Genomic DNA, 19,425 nt, shown 5'->3' with positions numbered 1-19,425 from the left:
AGAATGACTGGAAAAAGTGTGTCTGGTTTCCACCCCAACCCCCCTCACTGCACCCCCCTCAAAGGTCCATGTGGAAGGCCTCTAATCTCTTTAACAGTTCCTTTAAGGGAGCTTTGGACTGTTCTCTCTCTTGTTTCTGTTTTGGTCGGGAGTCACAATTTTAATAAAAGCAGAGGGAAATGCCAGATCTTGACTGAAATAAATACTGGGGCCCCATGTTCACTATAAAGGGATTGCCCCTTCCCCACTAGGATGTCACAATATTTATTTCCATTACTGAATGTCTGGTTTGAACTGCTTTACAACAGAAAACCTCCGCAGAGCTCTCCCACCCAGCTACTTTTGTGGAGAAGAACTTGGCATTCTTCGCCCGTTGATCATTCTAGCCCCCTAAATTCAGCCAATGAGACGGTTGATGTTGAAGGCTGGTTGTTAAGCGGCGGCAGCGAGGAGCTTAGAGCATCTCAGGACTCTTTGATTTAATGGAGGAGGGACTTGGAAATGGAACGTGAGCCATTCTGGCTTGGAGTCGAGCATCAGCTCAGTTTCCTGCCAGCTCCCGCAGAGTTATTCCTTTTGTAATCTGCGCAACAGGCACGTGAAATGGTCAGCAAGGCCACGTGTGTGGGGGAGAGTTTCCACGTGAAGCAACGCCAAGATGTGGCAAGAGAAGCCCACCACTGCCTCCCCAGGGCAGGGTTATGATTTCCCAGCAAGCTGTCAAAGCACAGGGAAGGATCATCAACAGACATCTAGGAAAGAGGGGCGATCGGAGTTTAGTCTGGAGGGCCAAAGTTGTGCTGCAGCCCCACTCCAAGGTGAGATGGACACTTTCAATCTAACATTCATCAGACCAAGCCTGGCTGGGGTGAAGGTGTGCTAGACCCCAAATCACACTGTGTTTTCCAGAAAGAAAAAGGCCTGATGAAGCGCTCTGTATAATTTGAAAAGCTGCATATGCTTACATACCAACCGAGGATGGTGCTCTGTGGTGAGACCAATACTTCAGCTGCCAGAGTGGGGAATCTCTTCACTTTTGCAGCTTTCACGCTGTGCAGGAGTGACCCAAGGTTTTGTGGTGCCTCCTGGTGTGAGCCAATCCCCTACTGAAAATGACCACAAGATGTGGTGACAGCCAACAACCTGGATGGCTTTAAGAGGGGTTTGGATCACTTTATGGAGGAGAGGTCTATCATCGGCTGCTAGACGGAGGGCTATAGGCCAGCTCCAGCCTCAAAGGCAGGATGCCTCTGAGTACCAGTTGCAGGGGAGTAACCGCAGGAGGGAGGGCGTGCCCTCAACTCCTGCCTATAGACTTCCAGTGGCATCTGGTGGGCCACTGTGTGAAACAGGATGCTGGACTAGATGGGCCTTCTTGGGCCTGATCCAGCAGGGCTGTTTTTATGGCCCTTGCAAGTGCTGAAAGTGGCACTGGGGCAGGGAAGAGGGGAGGCTTCTCTTCCCATGCTTCTTGCAAACTTGTGAGAAGGGCAAGGGTCAGATCAGCCCCAAAGAGCTGTTCTGATGGCAGCAATCACTGGGGACATCTCACCACCTTGCTTCCGCCTCACTAATCTGCCGCTTGAGGCACCTGTCTCCCTTCGCCACATGAAGGGACCACTCCTGGCACTGGGCTATTATTTTCTGCTCGCCTTCTCAAAAGCAGAAACTTTAAGACAAGCACACACTGAAAAGCCATTTGAACAGATTCCCTTCCCTCTGCTTCTGGAGATGATTAATTGGGCTTAATGGCTTTTCAAGGAAGTTGAGACAGCGAGAATAGACTGCAGTTCTTCATGTTTTAGTGTACTGTAGAATCCTAGCCTAAATGAAACCAAATGGTGATCAAGTCTGGTTTCATGACTGAATGCAGGATTCTACATGCATTACTATACACCACCCCCAACCCCTCTCCATATTTATTCTAATATCCTAGACACTGCAGCAAGAACTAAAACTTCTCTAACCCCCACTGGTCTTGTGGTAGGAAGCATGACTTGTCCCCCTAGCTAAGCAGGGTCTGCCCTGGTTGCATTTGAATGGGAGACCACATGTGAGCAGTGTAAGATATTCCCCTCAGGAGATGGAGCTGCTCTGGGAAGAGCAGAAAGCTTCAAGTTCCCTCCCTGGCAGCATCTCCAAGATAGGGCTGAGAGAGATTCCTGCCTGCAGCCTTGGAGAAGCTGCTGCCAATCTGTGTAGACAATACCGAGCTAGATGGTCTGACTCCGCATATGGCAGCTTCCTATGTCCCTAGCAGTAGGTGAACTTGATCAAACGCCTTCCTGTGATGAGTGACTATTAAGAATGTCCTCACACTGTCCTGTAACTAAGACGAGGTACATCAACATGAAGCAACTTTTTACCCATTTTAAACTGCTGCTCTCAGTCACTTTATATCAGATCTGCACCAGATTTGGTGGGCTGGTGTCCCTTGCTGATCTCTGCACACGTTCAGGCAGATTAGATACACAGTTTAGATGTTATGACCCATAACGTCTTTGAGAGTTATAATGGTAAGTTCCCATTTTATCTTTAACGCCACTACTGTGCCAGTAGAATTCTTCCCCAGTTTCTTCTCGCCGGCACAAAAAACCCACGTCTTCCACAATTAGGGTGGCCAACTCTCAGTGAAGCGATTCCTGGAGATTCCCCCCCCCCAATATTTCACCCTTATTTTTCTCAACATCAAACCAACCCCTTTCCAAACCACCCCTTGCAAGCTTTGAAAGTGGCCGGGGGTGTGGGGGCTGGGAGGAGGGAAGGGCCAGCAGTCTCCTCTTCCCTGCTTGTGTTTTTTGCAAACTTTACAATGAGGGGAAGGAGACACACTTCTTGCAAAATCCACAAGGGGCCAGATTGATCCCAAAGAGATGCTTTGATGGAAATAGCCAGGGCATCTTGTCCCCTGTAGGAACTTCAATAATATACCACCTGAGGCCAACCATCTCACCTTGCCTCATGAAAGGGCCGTCCGCCTTTGCCTGCAACCATGAACTCAGCGGATGGCCTTAATTAAGCTGGTCTCAGTGCCCTCCATAAAGTCCCCACCTGCAATATGAGGATAATTCTGACCTACCTTGCTGAGCATTATTATTGCCCAAGAAAAGATTGTGGATTTACAAGATCAGGTCTTAAGCTCTTTCCCTGCAGAGTTAGATCTTCCCACAGAGTTAAACCGCACGCCCAGGTCAGTGCTCACGCCAGCTGTGACCTCAGCTCCAAAATGAGGACACATATTAAGGCCGTCTCACGTCAGAGAAGGGGGCTGGTTAGTCCAAGCCCCAACATTAACTCCATTTTAACAAGGGGCTTTATGAATTCCTTTGCAGTTTGTGCGATTACAGGAAAGTCACAAGAAAGAAGAAAGAGCCATAGAATGGTTGGCTAGGCCCACAAGAAGATAATTCAGTTCCCTAACCGGACGATGGCAGAGAAGATGGTGCTTTGCAGAGCCGTCTAAACTCACAAAGTGACGGTGGCTCAGAATCCAGCTTTGTCCCCTCTTGCGTCACACCGCTTGCAACACACACAAAATGAGCCCCTGGTGGCGCAGTGGTAAAACTGCCGCCCTGTAACCAAAAGGTTACAAGTTCGATCCTGACCAGGGGCTCAAGGTTGACTCAGCCTTCCATCCTTCCGAGGTCAGTAAAATGAGTACCCAGAAGTTGGGGGCAATATGCTAAATCATTGTAAACCGCTTAGAGAGCTCCGGCTATAGAGCGGTATATAAATGTAAGTGCTGTTGCTATTGCTAAAAGCACACGCAAGATGTTGCGCTGCAAGTGATCTTGCATGGGAAGAGTCTTGTGGTAGCAAGGATGAATTGTCCCCTTTGCTAAGCAGGATTCAGCCTGGTTTGCATTTGGATGGGAGACTACATGCAAGTACTGTAAGATATTCCTCTTAGGGGATGGGGCCACTCTGGGAAGAGCACCTGCAAGCTTGCATGCAGAAGGTCCCAAGTCCCCTCCCTGTCAGCATCTCCAAGATAGGGCTGAGAGAGACTCCTGCCTGCAACCTTGGAGAAGCCTCTGCCAGTCTGGGTAGACAATACTGAGCGAGATGGACCAATGGTCTGACTCTGTAGAAGGCAGCTTCCCGAGTTGCAGAAGCAGAGACTGAAGATGAAACAATAGGAACTCACTCCTTGGAGATCCATCTCTTTTTCTTCTACCATCCTTGCCTTTCCTTCGCTAGCTTCCCCTGTGGCTGGAAGCCCTTGTAATCCCAGGTACGTGTGATTGGCCAGGGCTGCTCCCTCTCCAGGGAACGCTGCATCACATGTGTCCAGGAGCACTTCCTTCTTTATTGTCAATATAGACATTCTCACGGCTCAGCCTGGGCACCCAAATAGAGGTGCCCCTAGGCAAATTTGGAGCCTGGACCTAATGGCCTTTGGAGGCCCACCACCCTCCCAGCTGCTAGGGATGTGCACGGAATCAGTTCGGAGGCCCTTTATGGGCCTCTGAACTGGCTCGAAGAACTGGCGGTTCTGCCGGTTTGACAGCGGGGGGTGACTAGCTGTCAGAGTGGGGAGAGGGTGCACTTACCCCTCTCGCCACTTTTCCCCTGCCGGCATTCATTTTTTAAAAAGCCCATCAAGGTAGCAGCGTACCTCCCTGCTGCCCCATTGCCACCGTTTTCCAGATATGACTGGAAGTCTCCAATGCACCTGCGTGCGCCGGCAGACTTGAGTTACCATTCTATTAGGGTTAGGGTTCCCTGGTAACTGAGCAAAGAGGCACCTTTTAAAGGTGGCAATTCTCTTCGTTTACCAGGGGGAGAGCAACTGGCCCTCTCCATCCCCAGCACAGCATCCCTCCAGTGGTGGTTGCAGTCGTCTATCGTATGTTTCTTTTTTTAGAGTGTGAGCCCTTTGGGGACAGGAAACCATTCATCCATTCTCTGTGTCAACCTCTTTGGTAATTTGGTTGAAAAGCAGTATACAAATGTTTATATTCATATTATTATTATTTATCATTATTATTATTATTTCGATTTCTACACTGCCCTTCCAAAAATGGCTCAGGGTGGTTTACACAGAGAAATAACAAACAAATAAGATGGATCCCTGTCCCCAAAGGGCTCACAAACTAAAAGAAACATAAGACAGACACCAGCAACAGTCACTAGAGGGGTATTGTGCTGGGGATGGATAGGGCCAGTTACTCTCTCCTTGCTAAATAAAGAGAATCACCACATTAAAAGGCTTTTTGCCAAGTTAGCAGGGGCTTCTTGGCAAATATCCTATAGGCAAAAATCCTATTAATACTCCTATTATTAGGAGTATTAGGGGGCAAAACTCTAAACACTTGAGACACGAAAAGATGCTGCTGTTAATTTGAGATGAAGCCCAAGACCATTTCTTTTTCTTTTTTCTTTTATTTTTTATTCTTTTTAGAAATGAATACTGAGGCAGGCAATTTGTATTCAAGAGGAAGAGTGCAGCGCAGGAGACTAGTTGTTTAGGATGCAATGCGCAAAGACTGCAGATTTTGGGATATAGGAATGCACAACCCCTTTGGAGAGCAGGGTGTAGTATTACATATTTTTACCCCACTGTGCAGTACTTCAGGGGTGCAATACAAGGAGAGAACAAAGAATGGGCAGTGCTATATTCTGGCACTGTTTATGTGCCTCGCCCCCAAAGAACTGACACCCTAGGCAATCACCTAGGTCTGCCTAGTGGGTGGCCTGGCTGTACTGCTCCCATTTCCCTTCGGCAGTATGTGAGGGGAGCAGATGTAGGCTTACCATAAATGGTTTCATTCCTGTATTTCAATCCTGTATTTCAAATGTGTCACTGAAGACGATATGCAAAACGGCTTTCCAAGAAATCAGCCAGGACAATAGCCTTAACAGCAGCCAGCAGAAGCAAACAGATCAGATCTTTTAAGGGCAGATAACATCAAGCAGCGACAATGTCTAGTACACCTTTTGAATATTAGCTGGAGTTGATGTTATCTGCGGCTTTGCTTTCAAACCTGCTGTTTAATGATTAGAGAGAATTCTTCTCATCGATTTTTATTGTTAGCTGCCCTGAGAGATTTCATGCTTCAAGGCGAGGCATTGCTGTGTACTGTGTTTACTGTAGCAGATTCCCACACTGAGCAGAAGGTTGTAGAAGATCTCCAAGGTCCCTTCCAACTTCAAAACTCAACAGTAAAAGTGTCAATTCCTCCCTTACCTCTTGGGGAAGGTTCCACCAGTGGAACTCCCCCACTTGAAAGATCCTCTCCCCAGCAGTATCTTGGGCTCCAATAAAGAACTTATGTTTTGGCAGGTTCACCCAGGAAAATACATGGTCTACCTTAGCAACATAAGAAGCTGCCATATACGGAGTCAGACCATTGGTCCATCTAGCTCAGTATTGTCCACACAGACTGGCAGTGGCTTTTTGCAAGGTTGCAGACTAGAATCTCTCTCAGCCCTATCTGGAGATGCCAGGGAGGGAACTTGGAACCTTCTGTATGCAAGCAGGCAAGCGGGGCCCCACCCCCTAAGGGGAATATCTCATAGTGCTCACACATGTAGTCTCCCATTCAAATGCAAGCCAAGGCAAACCCTGCTTAGCAAATGGGTCAATTTATGCTTGTTACCCCAAGATCAGCTCCCCTCCCTTGCATTATTCCTACAGATTGATTTCATTAGAATAATCTCGAGGTGGTTTACAACACAATACAAAACTATTAATCACTTAAAGTCAAAACCAGCACCTTGAATTGGACTAGAAAACAAATTGGCAGCCAATGTAGCTTTTTCAAAATAGGTGTACTATGATCCCAGCAGGCAGCTCCGGATAAAATCCTAGCTGGCACATTTTGCACCAGCTGCAGTTTCTGGATATTCTTCAAGAGCAGCCCCACATAGAGTGCATTACAGTAATCCAGCCATGACACGACTCTTCCCAGGTTATAGCTAGTAGGCAGGTGGGAATGTTACAAATTTTATGCACTAGCCAAGTAGGTCACTACAGTGCACGGGTCCCTGTTCTTTTGATGTCAAACTGGATTTGTCCCCTTTGCTAAACAGGGTCTGCCCTGGTTTGCATTTGGATGAGTGTCTACATGTGATATTCCTCTTAGGGGATGGGGCCGCAGCTCAGAGGTCGACCATCTGCTTGCAGATGGTCCCAAATTCAATCTCAGGAGCTGGAAAAGACTCCTGCCTGAAATCTTGGAGAGTTGCTGTCCGTCCAAGCAAACAATAGACCTACTCAATATAAGGAAACTTCCTATATTCCCTTTAGAGCAGGGGTTCCCAACCTGAGGCCCTCCAGATGTTGCTGAACTACAATTCCCATCATCCCAGCCACAATAAGTTACAGCTGGGGGTGATGGGAATTGTAGTTCGGCAACATCTGGAGAGCTGCAGGTTGGGGACCACTGCTTTAGAGGATGGGGTGGCAAATCAATGGAAGGGCATCTGCTTGAAAGTTCCAGGTTCATTCCCTGGCATCTCCAGGTAGGGCCCGCGTGAGACCCCTGCCTGAAACTGACTGCCAGTCAGTGTAGACAATACTGAGCAAGATGGACCAATGGTCAGACTCAGTAGATGGCAGCTCCCTATGTTTCTAGGTTTTAAAGTTGCCACAAAACTCACCACTGGTTTTGCTGCATAAACAGTAATTAATTTAATAGAGTGTTAAATTATACAATCTATACTCTCTCTGCTGTGGGTACAAGAGGAATCTGAATCCAGACTCCTGCATCTAAACCCAACTCCCTAGGTCCTGGATCAGATTATATCTCATATTCCAAAATCTGCATGAGAGACACATTCCTATACAGGAAATAGTGTGGAGCACACATTGGAAGCTGCCATATGCTGAGTAAGAGTATTGGTCTATCTAGCTCAGTATTGTCTTCACAGATGGGCAGAGCCTTCTCCAAGGTTGGAGGCAGGAATCTTTCATCCCTATCTTGGAGATGCTGCCAGGGAGCAAACTTGGAACCTAGATGTTCTTCACAGAGCGGCTCCATCCCCCGAGGGTAATATCTTCCAGTGCTTATACTTCTAGTCACCCATTCATATGCAACCAGGGGAGACCCTGCTTAGCTAAGGGGACAAGTCATGCTTGCTACTAGAAGACCAGCTCTCTCACTGCACATAACATAGGAAGGTAAAGTTGTGCCATCAAATCAGTGTCGACTCCTGGTGACCACTGAGCCCTGTGGTTGTCTTTGGTAGAATACAGGAGGGGTTGACCAATGCCATCTCCCACTTAGTGTGAGACGATGCCTTTCAGCACCTTCCTCTATTGCTGCTGCCCAATATAGGTGTTTCCCATAGTCTGGGAAACATACTAGCGGGGATTCGAACCGGCAACCTCTTGCTCCCTAGGCAAGTTACTTCCCCGATGCGCCATTAGGTGGCTCACACATAACATACTTGTACAATAATCAAACATGACAAGCTTCACATGGGTTACACACCCCATTCAGACACTAAGGCTATACACTTGAGCAGCCCTATGTAAGGGAAGCCCTACTCGTGTGCAGTGGGAGGAGAGCTGGTGTTGTGGTAGCAAGCATGACTTGTCCCCTTAGCTAAGCAGGGTCCACCCTAGTTGCATATGAATGGGAGACTTGATGTGTGAGCACTGTACGATATTCCCCTTAGGGGATGGAGTTGCTCTCTGAAGCCAAGAGTTTCCAAGTTCCCTCCCTGCATCTCCAAGACATCTTAGTCTATAAACCACTTTGGCATGGGTTCACATAATCACTTCAGTGTTGGTAACTCACATTAAACCTAGATTCAAATGACTGTGTGAACAAGCCTAGCATGTGACTCACTGTCCTCATGTATAAATATTACCAAGAATTTTTACACAGCTCTCTTTGGGGAGGAGAGCTGTTCTTGTGGTAGCAAGCATGGAAGGTTTGCTAAGCAGAGCCCACCCTGGTTTGCATTTGAATGGGAGACTGCATGTGTGAGCACTGTAAGATGTTCCTGTTAGCAGGCCTGCTCAGATGTTGGCCTACAACTCCCATAACCCCCTGGCTTTTGGCTGCTATGGCTAGGGAGTTGTAGTCCAAAAACAGCTGGGGGGCCAAAGTTAAGCAGGCCTGCCTTAGGGGATGGGTCTGCTCTGGGAAGAACATCTAGGATCCAAGTTCTCTCCCTGGCTTCTCCAAGATAGGGCCAAGAGAGATTCCTGCCTGCAACCTTGGAGAAGCTGCTGCCATTTGTGTAGACAATACTGAGCGAGATGGACCAAGGGTCTGACTCAGCATATGGCAGCTTCCTATGCAGTGCCAGGATCAAATCCAATCCCAATGCTTCCTCCATTCGGGTTTTGTACACAGGTTTTTACCTGGGTTAAAGGGTGTGAGTGCATACGCCCTTTACCTCAAGTACAGAGTTGTGTGTATACAAAGAGATGGGTGCCTAGAGTGTCCCAATTCTTGGCGGGGGGCCACAGAAACACTGCCAGAATATAGCTTTGCCCATTACTCTTTCCCTCCCTCTTGAATTGCACCCCTGAAGTAAGAACATAGGATGTAAAACTGCACCCTTCTCCCCCAAGGTTCTGCACATCCCACAACCCAAACGCTGCATCCTTTGCTCCCAATAAACAGCTCGTCTCATAAGTGGCACTCCCTCTTTTGAAGATGAATTGCCTGCCTCCGCATTCACTTCCAAAAGGAAAGGCTCTCAGACTGCATTTCCAAATTCACAGCAGCGTCTTTTCATCTCTGATGTGGGGGGTTTTGCCCCCAGAGATCGAGGAGTGAGGGGACGGAAAGAGGGCTTCCTGATCAGAGGGGGGGCGTTGCCAGACAGAGCTGAACCCTGCCATCTGTGGGTTTTCCCTTAGTAATGAAGTGCTAGCTCTTCCCACTTCACAAGAACCACTCATTGAGTTATGGTCAGGCCAACCAATTTGCTAAGAACCACTGGATGATTGCCAGCATTGCTCAACGCTAGCAGAGAGACATCAAACTCATGGCAAAACTGCACACACCACCACACTAATTTAACAGCCCAAACCATGTCATGACCTGATGAGATACTTCCACTCAAGACAACTCACAGTGCAACCGCATGCATTCTCCCCTCCAACACAAGTCTTGCTGTGGTCAGTGGGGCTCATTTCCCAAAGGCCAAGGTGGCTTGGGATGAGGGGCAATTACATACAAGCCCAGTCTGTTCCAAGATATTCCCCTTTAGGGGATGGGACCTTAGCTCAGTGGTAGAGAATCTGACTTTCATGCAGAAGGTCCCTGGTTCTATCCCTGGCTGCGTCTGCAGGTAGGGCTGAGAGAGACTCCTGCCTGCAACCTTGGAGAAGCTGCTGCCAGTCAGTGTGGACAATCCTGAGCAGGGGCGTAGCCACTATTGGGCCACTGGGTTCAAAGAACCCGGGCCGCCACCCCTTGCGGCCCCAACACCCCACCGTGTCTGACATCAGAAGCAATAGGGACTGGTTTAGCTCAAAATGCAGCACTGGCCCTGATCTAGCTCCGGAATGAGGCCATGCAGGGCCATGGGGCCCCATTCAGGAGTTAGATCCAGGCCAGCACTGCATTCACAGCATGGCCAAGAGCACTCCTGGCTGCACTGAGAATGCAGCGCAGGCCTGGATCCCGAATGGGGCCACATGGAGCTAAACCCCGCATCTGACGTCAGACATAGGGGGCTGCCACTGGCTTGGCTCCGCTACCGATCCTGAGCTAGATGGACCAAGAGTCTGTCTTGGTACAGCTTCCGGCATTTGGGTATGCAGTGATGATGCTGAACCTCTTGCTGAGGAACCTAGAATTACCAACAACATTTTGCTGGATCCGACCAAAGCCCAGCTCCTCCAGCATTGTGGGCAGCAACCCCCAGCAGCCAGCGGGTCCCCCGCCCTGAAACTTGCCAGAGCTCTAGACCAGGGGTTCTCAATGTTGGGTCTCCAGATGTTATTGGACTCCAACTCCCATAATCCCCAGCCCCAGTGGCCTTTGGCTGGGGATTATGGGAGTTGAAGTCCAATAACTTCTGGGGACCCAACGCTGAGAATCCCTGGTCTAGACAATACTGAGGCAGATAGACCAAGCATCTGAACTTCAGTCTAAGGGTCTTAACTGGGTATAAGGCAGCTTCCTGTGAGGGAGTCCCAGTATCCAAGAATCCAACATCTGGAACCTCTGCCCTGGTATCCATGTCTGGCAGCGCCTAGTCAGTGACTGATAACTGAAATGTTTATGGACGGTTTCTTAAAAATCCGCAAAGTGCTTTTTATTCTCACGTCACCACAAGCCAATAAGGGAGGTCGCCATCTCCCCACGAGTCCCCTTGATTTGAGAGACCTGCTGCAGCAGAACAGATGCAGTCGGTTTCTCTACACTAGAAACGTCTGCTGAACGAGCCTTACGGAGCACGATGAACTGGACAAGCCAGATGGAATCCTGGCTGTGGCTTCCGAAGGCGAAGCAGACGGGAACGCAAAGTTTCCCCGAACGTTAACTGCCCCAACTTGCCAGCAATTAGCAGCCATCTCTCTTTCTACCTCATTAACTGCAGGAGCACAAGTTGGGAGACGCAGCTTGCCAAGGGACTCATCTCCACCAAGCCACCTGACATGCAGATGACAACGACTGGGTTTATAAAAGTCCATCTTTCCCCCACCAAGAGGGCCATCCTTTTGTTTCAGGGCCTCCCTAAACCTCAAATGACTACTGGAGATTGGCTTAAAGACAAGCAGGCAGGCAGACAAATCCATTCATCCTGCTAAGAACAGGAATCCGCCCCCCCCCCCCGCCACGATCTGCACTACCTGGTTTAGGGCAGGATAAGCTGGAAGGCAGAGACTGGCTCAAAGTCAACCCTGAGCTTCCTGACTGAGCAGAGATTTGAATTCAGGTCCCTGCATTCTATCTGCTATTGTCATGGGTGTCCGGAGAGAGGGCAAGGGCAGAGTGGCCCCTTTCCTGATTGAGCCAGTCCTCGTGAATCCAATGGGGCTTACTCCCAAGTAAGTGGGTATAGGGTTACACCTTTTGCCCCCTCCCCAGAAAGAGTCCTGCAGATGCCCATGGCGACTGTATCACATTGGATCTCCTTGTTCAAGAACAAAAAACAGGATGCTCTTCTTCGCATGAGGACACTACTTCCCCAGTAGCCAGATGTAGCCGCAGAGACCAACAACTCGCTCATACTATTTAATGCAGCCCAGCAGGACTTTGAGGGAGGGTTTCCTTTCCTCCTATTCAATAACCATTGTACACGCTGCACGGCTTGTGATGTTCAGAGCAAGTTTCCACCAGGTCCGCAGCAGATTGCCAGCGGCTTGGTCTAAAGTGGCTGTTGAAATACGCAGCGAGCCGTGGAGAAAGATCGATCCATTACATGCTTCTTTGGCGGAACTGACTTTAGTCACTAAAAGAAAGGCCAGGACAGCCAGAGCATCCTGGCTATGCCATGCCTCTCCGACCTCAGGGCTCGACATACTTGGGAATAAGCCCCATGGAACACAGGGAGACTTACTCCTGAGTAAACGTGCCTAGGATCGTGCTGGAGCTCTGCGACACCTGGGAGCAAGAGATGCACTGAAAGAGGAGGAGAAACAAAGGCACCTCCAGCACACACAAAGTTCTTTGCTGCCATTTCTCTAAGCTGCCCCCTTGAGATCCATGCTCTTGTGGTCCTTACCTAGCAATGACTGGCCGGAGGGTGTGGGCGCCGTTCCTCTTGCATGCAGTGCCTCTCCTAGAATGAGACTGAGGAGTGCGCTTTTGCTTGCCCAATTTCACAGGCGTTCAGGCAAACCCCTCCCAGGGCCCACCCCCTCCCCCCTAGTGATCTCATGCGCTCTCTTGTTGTAACCTGAGAGCTTGTGGCATTCCTGGAGTGCTCTTGCTCGGAAGCATCGGAAAGGCGAGTGGGTGGGATGGAAAGAGGCCCCCCCCCCCACGGCTTTCAAGGAGGCCTGGATGATGAACAAGCCGGCCAGAGTTTTTCTCCGTGGGATAACTGGCCATGGAATAGATCTTTTGTATGCAAGAAATGCAACCCATTGATAAAATAGAGATGGACACAAAGAGAACTCATCTTTGCCCATCACTTTTTTATTAATGTATTGCATCTATTGTAGTGCAGGGGAGAAGCTGCTGCCAGTCGGTGAAGACAATCCTGAACTAGATGGACCGAGGGCCTGTCTCGTGAAAGGAAGGCTGTGCTGTGAGTCGGTGTCGATATTTAGTTTCCCCAATGAATTATCTGACACAGCTCGAAATCCCCAAGTACAGAGCAGCTTTTACCTTAGCTCGTTGTCATAGTCTACCCTCAGTGGTTCTTGTGGGTCGTTATAAGGGGATCCCCTTTTCAGAGAGGCTTTGCCCTTGTGGTTTGGAGCAGATTGAACCCATTGAACATGTTTTATTATTTTGTTTATTTTATAAGGATATCCGTGAAGCATTTATTACACCATTATTAGGTAAATTTCCAGGTCGTCGGAGCCATTTTTATTGTTCTTTGCTACTGTCAGACTCTGAGCTTACAGTTACAAATATTGTTGCTAGATACTGTGCTGCTGCTATTAGTACTTGTCGGCGATTGGTTAATAAGGAATTACTGTTGTCTTAACTGTTTTAATTTTAGATATAAATGTATTTTAAGCTCCTTTAATCTTTTATTTAATGTACTCTTTATATTGTACTGGTCTGTGACCGTAACAATAAAGTGTCTGACTGACTGGCCCAGAGCCATGTGGTTTTCTTGGTAGAATACAGGAGGGGTTGACCATTGCCTCCTCCTGCACAGTATGAGATGATGCCTTTCAGCATCTTCCTATATCATTGCTGCCCAATATAGGTGTTTGGGAAACATACCAGCAGGGATTCGAACTGGCAACTTCTGGCTTGCTAGTCAAGTCATTTCCCCGCTGTGCCATGAAGTGGCCACATCTGACTCATGAGGAGACAGCTTATTAGGAACATCCATAGCTCAGCAGAAGAGCATCTGCTTTGCATGCAGATTGCAGAAGGTCCCCAGTTCAATCCCTGGTAGCATCTCCAGGTAGGGCTGGGAGAGACTCCTGCCTGAAACCTTGGAAAGTTGCTGCCAGTCTGTGTAGACGAGATTGCCCCACCACCGCCCCCAACCGCCCAACATTTTCCACAAGATTTAGCCATTAACTTATCAGGCTTTCAATAACGACCTGAAGAATGTTCCCACCAAACATGAGAGGAATCATGTCTGTGCACATCCCCAACATATACAGTTTCCCGTCATCACATTTATATACCACGATTTTCCCACCACACTCAAGGCAGCATGAAATTCCGAGACAATCTCTCATCCAAGTACTAACCCAGGGAGGGGGAGCACTGCTTAAGCGGCTTTGTTATTAACTGGTCTATGAGCGAAATAAATAAATTGATTGCTTGGTTATTCTGTTCCTTTCGATCTGAAGTCTGCTGTTAGGTGTCAAATACCACGGCTCTGCTCACAGTTCTTTTTTATATGAGAACCGGCAGAATAGCGAGGGCCTTTTGTGAGAATCACTTGCAGACATCCTTAGAAATGGATATTACCCTGCTAATTGAACCAAAGAGGTGCCTTTAAAAAGTGGTTATTCTCTTATATTTAACAGGCGGGGAACAACTGGCCCTATCCATCCCCAGCACAGCATCCCTCCAGTGGCTGTTGGTGGTATCGACCTTATGTTTCTTTTTTAGATTGTGAGCCCTTTGGGGACAGGGAGCCATTTTATTAATATCAAAGTAAACCGCTTTGGGAACTTTAATTGAAAGATAGTATATAAATATTTGTCGTATTCCCTGCCTCCCTCCCCCCCTGCCCCCGCCCTGCAACTTATTTTAGAAGAAGTTCTTGCTTCTTACCCTTTGTTTTCTTGAAAAGCATTTTGATACATTTGGGACAGAGCTTCTCCAATTGTTCATAGTGGCTGGCCCAACAGCCAAATGAATGCTGCACTAGTGCAAATGGGTTCACTAGTGCAAGGATGTGGCACTAGCTCGGGCATCAGGGTGTACTTGTGCAAGCTGTGGCACATTTCCTGTTGTGAAACCTCTTCCTCAGTCCATACGCGTTGCAGGGATTGACACAAAGTTATCCACCATCCTTACTGCGCATGCACAACATGTTTACAGTGGGTGCGTCCTTGTTCGTTGCACTAGTCCAGTATTAGTCTGGATGTCGGCCAGTGTAAATTAAAGTTCCAACTGCATCAGATCAGATCTCATAGCCCTGCTATTTAAACTCCAGAAAGCAAAACTTCTCAATTAAGTACAGAAGAAGAACCCTGCTGGATCGGCTTCCGCCAGCTTAGCATTATGTTTTCAACAGTGCTTCCTGAAAATTCACAAACATCACTTGGAAGGGCATAAAGGCAACCATCCTCCTATGTTGCTGCTATCTAGCAACTGATATTCAGAGGTAGACTGCCTCTGAAGTTGGAGGTTCAATTTAGCCATCATTTATTTATCTGTCATATGTATACCACCTGATAGATACACATCTTTAGGCAGTGTACATAATAAAAGTTACAATATATAAACCAGAACACTTTCACAGAATAAAAATTAACCACAATTCACACAGTGAAACCATTCAAATAATTTCACAGGATAAACACAATTCATCAGGTTAAAAATAATTTTAATTAAAAGCCTGAGAAAATAGGTCTGTTAAGGGTTTTTTAAACAAGCAATCAGAGATGGAGAAGCTCTTATTTCGACAGGGAGCATATTCCAAAGCCCTGGGGCAGCCACAGAGAAGGCCCGGCCCCGAGTTGCCCCCAGACTGGCTGGTGGCACCGGCAACCCTAACCAGACCTCCCCAGATGATCTTAATAAGCAGCAGGGTTCATGACAAAGGCGGCACTCTCTGAGATACCCTGGACCTAAACTGTGATTATCATGGCCAATAACCATTGACAGATCCCCATTAATGTGTCTAAGCCCATTTAAAGCCATCTAACCCTGTGACTGTCACCACTCCTTGTGGCAGCAAATTCCATAAATCCGTTGCGTGACAAAATGATTCTTTTTTGTCTGTACTGAACCTACTGCCAAGAAACTCAATTCCAGTGACCCCAAGTGCCAGTATTGTGAAAGATGAAGAAGAACGCTGCTCCATCCACTTTCTTCACAACATGCCTCATGTTATAAACCTCCGTGGGTGAATTGTATCATCCACTGGTCAGCTGCTAAGAATTAGGGATGTGCATGGACCAGTTCGGAGGCCCTTTTATGGGCCTCCAAACTGGTTCGAATGTCCAGTGGTTTGGCTGGTTCGAAGGTGAGGGGGATATCTTTAAGGACAGGGGAGGGTGCTCTTACCCCTCTCGTTGCATTTTACCTGCTGGCACTGTCTTTTAAAATGGTCTCACGGGGCAGCAGTGTACCTCCTTGCCACCCTGGTGCCTCCTTGGACCTGAAGTGGCCGGAAGTGCTTGCGCATGCACACATTGTGGGTGCACATGCACACTAACAAGAAGGTGTCCAGACCACCAAAGAAATAATTGTTTCACTCTGTTCTACACTGCTCAAACCTCACTTGGAATTCCGTGTCCAGTTTGGGGCCCCACATTTTAAGAAGTGTGGACATTAGCAAACTGGCAACAAAGTTGGTTAGGAATGGGGCAACCAAGTCCTACGAGGAACAGCTAAAGGAGCCGAGTATTTTTGGCTTGGCTAAGAAAAGATGAAGGGTGGTGGTGGGGAGGAATACAATAGCTGTCTTCAGAAATACAAAGGGCTGTCAAACAGAAGGAGGAGGGGACTTTTCTTCTGTTACCCTCGGGAGTAACACTAGAACCCATGACTTGAGATAACAAAGAAGCAGATTTAGGCTGGAACTTAGGAAGCTGCCTTATACTGAGTCAGACCACTGGTCCATCTAGCTCAGTATTGTCTACACAGACCGGCAGCAGCTTCTCCAAGGGTACAGGTGGGAATCTCTCTCAGCCTTGTCTTGGGGATACTGTCAGGGAGGAAAGTTGGAACATTCTGCATGCAAGTATGCAGATACTCTTCCCAGAGTGTCCCTATCCTCGAAGGGCCCCCCAGCTGTTTTTGGACTACAACTCCCATAACCCCCAGCCATAGTGGGCAATAGCCAGGGGTTATGGGAGTTGTAGGCAGGAGGGCTGAAGTCGAGTGGTCCTGCATCCTCCAGGGCTCATACATGCAGTCTCCCGTTCAAATGCAAACCAGCTTAGCAAAGGGGAAAATTCGTGCTTGCTACCACAAGACCAGCTCTCCTCTCATAAGGAGTTCGGAAATTCTTCCTAGACATTAGGAGCAAGTTCCTAACTCTAAGAGCGGTTAGACCATGGAAATATTTGCCTTCACTAGAGCCTTTCAAAGAGAAATTGAGCAGTTGCGTGTCAGGGATGCTGCAACATCCCTGCACTGCGCAGAGGATCAGACTAGAAGACTTCCAAGGTCCCTTCTGGTTCTAATATAGTTTTGCAATCTCCCCCCCCCCACCCTAAACATCCCCAAATACTTCCACCTTCAAAGAATTGAAGCTGCTGAAGTGGATTGTTAACTACTCTCTTAGCGACTTGTGTTTACGTAAAGAAAATAAAAAGACTTGAATTCATTATACTTAATATTATACTGAAGCTAGTTAGCTGTAAATGGTGATCCAAGACACCATTGTGTACTGGGAGAGGTTGAAAATTTGATCTAGCAAATTATACCAGGGTGTTCCTCTAGTACTATGTATCTATTGGGCAACAACTATTAAATGGGTTCCATAGCAATAGGATTTTGGAAATGTAAATCTCTCCCTACGGGTTTTTTGTAACCTAAAGCTTCTTTTGACTACTTGACCTTCTGTTAAAAAATCAGAGAAGATGGTCTTTTGCCAGATATTCTGGTTTAACAGAATTCCTGCACTGAGTGGGGTGCTGAAGACCTCAAGGTGTCTTAAATCCAAAATTATATGGTATGTTTAAACAAAAGAAGACCCTATTTGTTCATTTTTAGTGCAGTAATTCAGCTAACTAAGAAATTCCATTTAGCCACCATTTGTTTGAAAGCTTATAGAGACACTTTCAAGAAATGGTAGATCATGATTGGCAAGAAAATCCTTTAAGAATAAATATGAACAGGCGTATCACTCCAAATTATATAGTCAAAGCCAAATTGGATATGATATTCAGACTCGGTGTTTGGAAGTTCCAACATCCCTCGCCCCCACTCCATGGCACCAATCTAAATCCACCCCCATGTTGCTTTTAGCGATGGAAGAGGAAAGATATGCCTATACAGATTTCCCCCTTTTGGGGCTAATAGAGCTTTAGGGGGAACTTAAACCAGGGAATCTGCACAAGGAAAGCTGGTCTTGTGGTTAGCAAGCATGACTTGTCCCCTTAGCTAAGCAGGGTCTGCCCTGGTTGCATTTGAATGGGAGACTTGATGTGTGAGCACTGCAAGATATTCCCCTCAGGAGATGAAACCGCTCTGGGAAGAGCAGAAGGTTTCAAGTTCCCTCCCTGGCAGCATCTCCAGGATTGGGCTGAGAGAGATTCCTGCCTGCAGCCTTGGAGAAGCCACTACCAGTCTGTGAAGACAATACTGAGCTAGATAGACCAATGGTCTGACTCAGCATATGGCAGCTTCATATGTTCTTATGACAGCAGACTGGGGGTGAGGGGCTTAGAATCTCCTCTCCCACACACCACGGTCCTGACCCAAATCACTGCTGTGCATGTGGTTTGGGGCAACTCCAGCAGACAGAAATAAAACAGGATACACCAAACCAGAAAAGTGAAAAAGGAGACACCATCTCACAGTGCAGTGAAGCCCAACGTGTTTCAGCCCAGAGACTTTCTTCAGGGACAAGACTAAAATAACATTTCTTTAAAAATTACAATTAAACCACTTCACAGAGACACATTTGGAACAATATAAAATGGAGCCAGTAACATATCTCAAGCTCATGGTGACTTACCTTTGTAAATGTTCAAAGAGCACTTGAACAAGTAAGTAGACCTTTGCCTTCTTACAAACTGACACCATTACCAACCAAGAAGCAAATTTATACTCTTGCCGGTGGACCCAGCTGAAATTAATTGACTGTAAAGACATCCACTTAAAGGAATATGCCACCCTTCATCAGAGCATAGCCAGATGTGCACTTAAAGTAATATTATACAAAAATCCCTTGTGCAACATATCACAATTCTACAAGAAACAGGATACGGGACAGAATCGGACTACGGGTTCTAGAGGGGGCTCTTTCGAGTGATTCTCTTATATTGAGCAGTTCTCTGACTGTCATGAAATAGTTGGGATTGCCAGCCTTCTACTGAACAGGGAACTGGTGGGTCCCTGATGCCAGCATTCAATCCATAGTGCAGAATGTTGGCTCACAACCACCACCACCACACCACCACCACCACCACGCAGACTGATTAAAAGGACAGACACAACAAAGTTGCTACAATGATCTACTGGA

General features: G+C 47.5%; 1 protein-coding gene across 2 annotated transcripts in view; it reads right to left on the bottom strand.

Annotated features, from left to right (window-relative positions):
• The window catches only part of LOXL2 (lysyl oxidase like 2), a 106,771-nt gene extending 87,590 nt beyond the window's left edge, over window positions 1–19,181 (bottom strand). For both annotated transcript variants that reach the window (XM_053269372.1, XM_053269373.1), the window contains exon 1: window positions 18,919–19,181. The gene's annotated coding sequence lies outside the window, so the exon portion shown is untranslated. The remainder of the gene's footprint in view (window positions 1–18,918) is intronic.
• Between the last annotated feature and the right edge of the window lie 244 nt (window positions 19,182–19,425).

The sequence above is a fragment of the Hemicordylus capensis genome, chromosome 8 (assembly GCF_027244095.1).
Source record: "Hemicordylus capensis ecotype Gifberg chromosome 8, rHemCap1.1.pri, whole genome shotgun sequence".
Taxonomy (NCBI): Eukaryota; Metazoa; Chordata; class Lepidosauria; order Squamata; family Cordylidae; genus Hemicordylus; species Hemicordylus capensis.
This window is presented reverse-complemented; position numbering and strand designations above follow the sequence as displayed.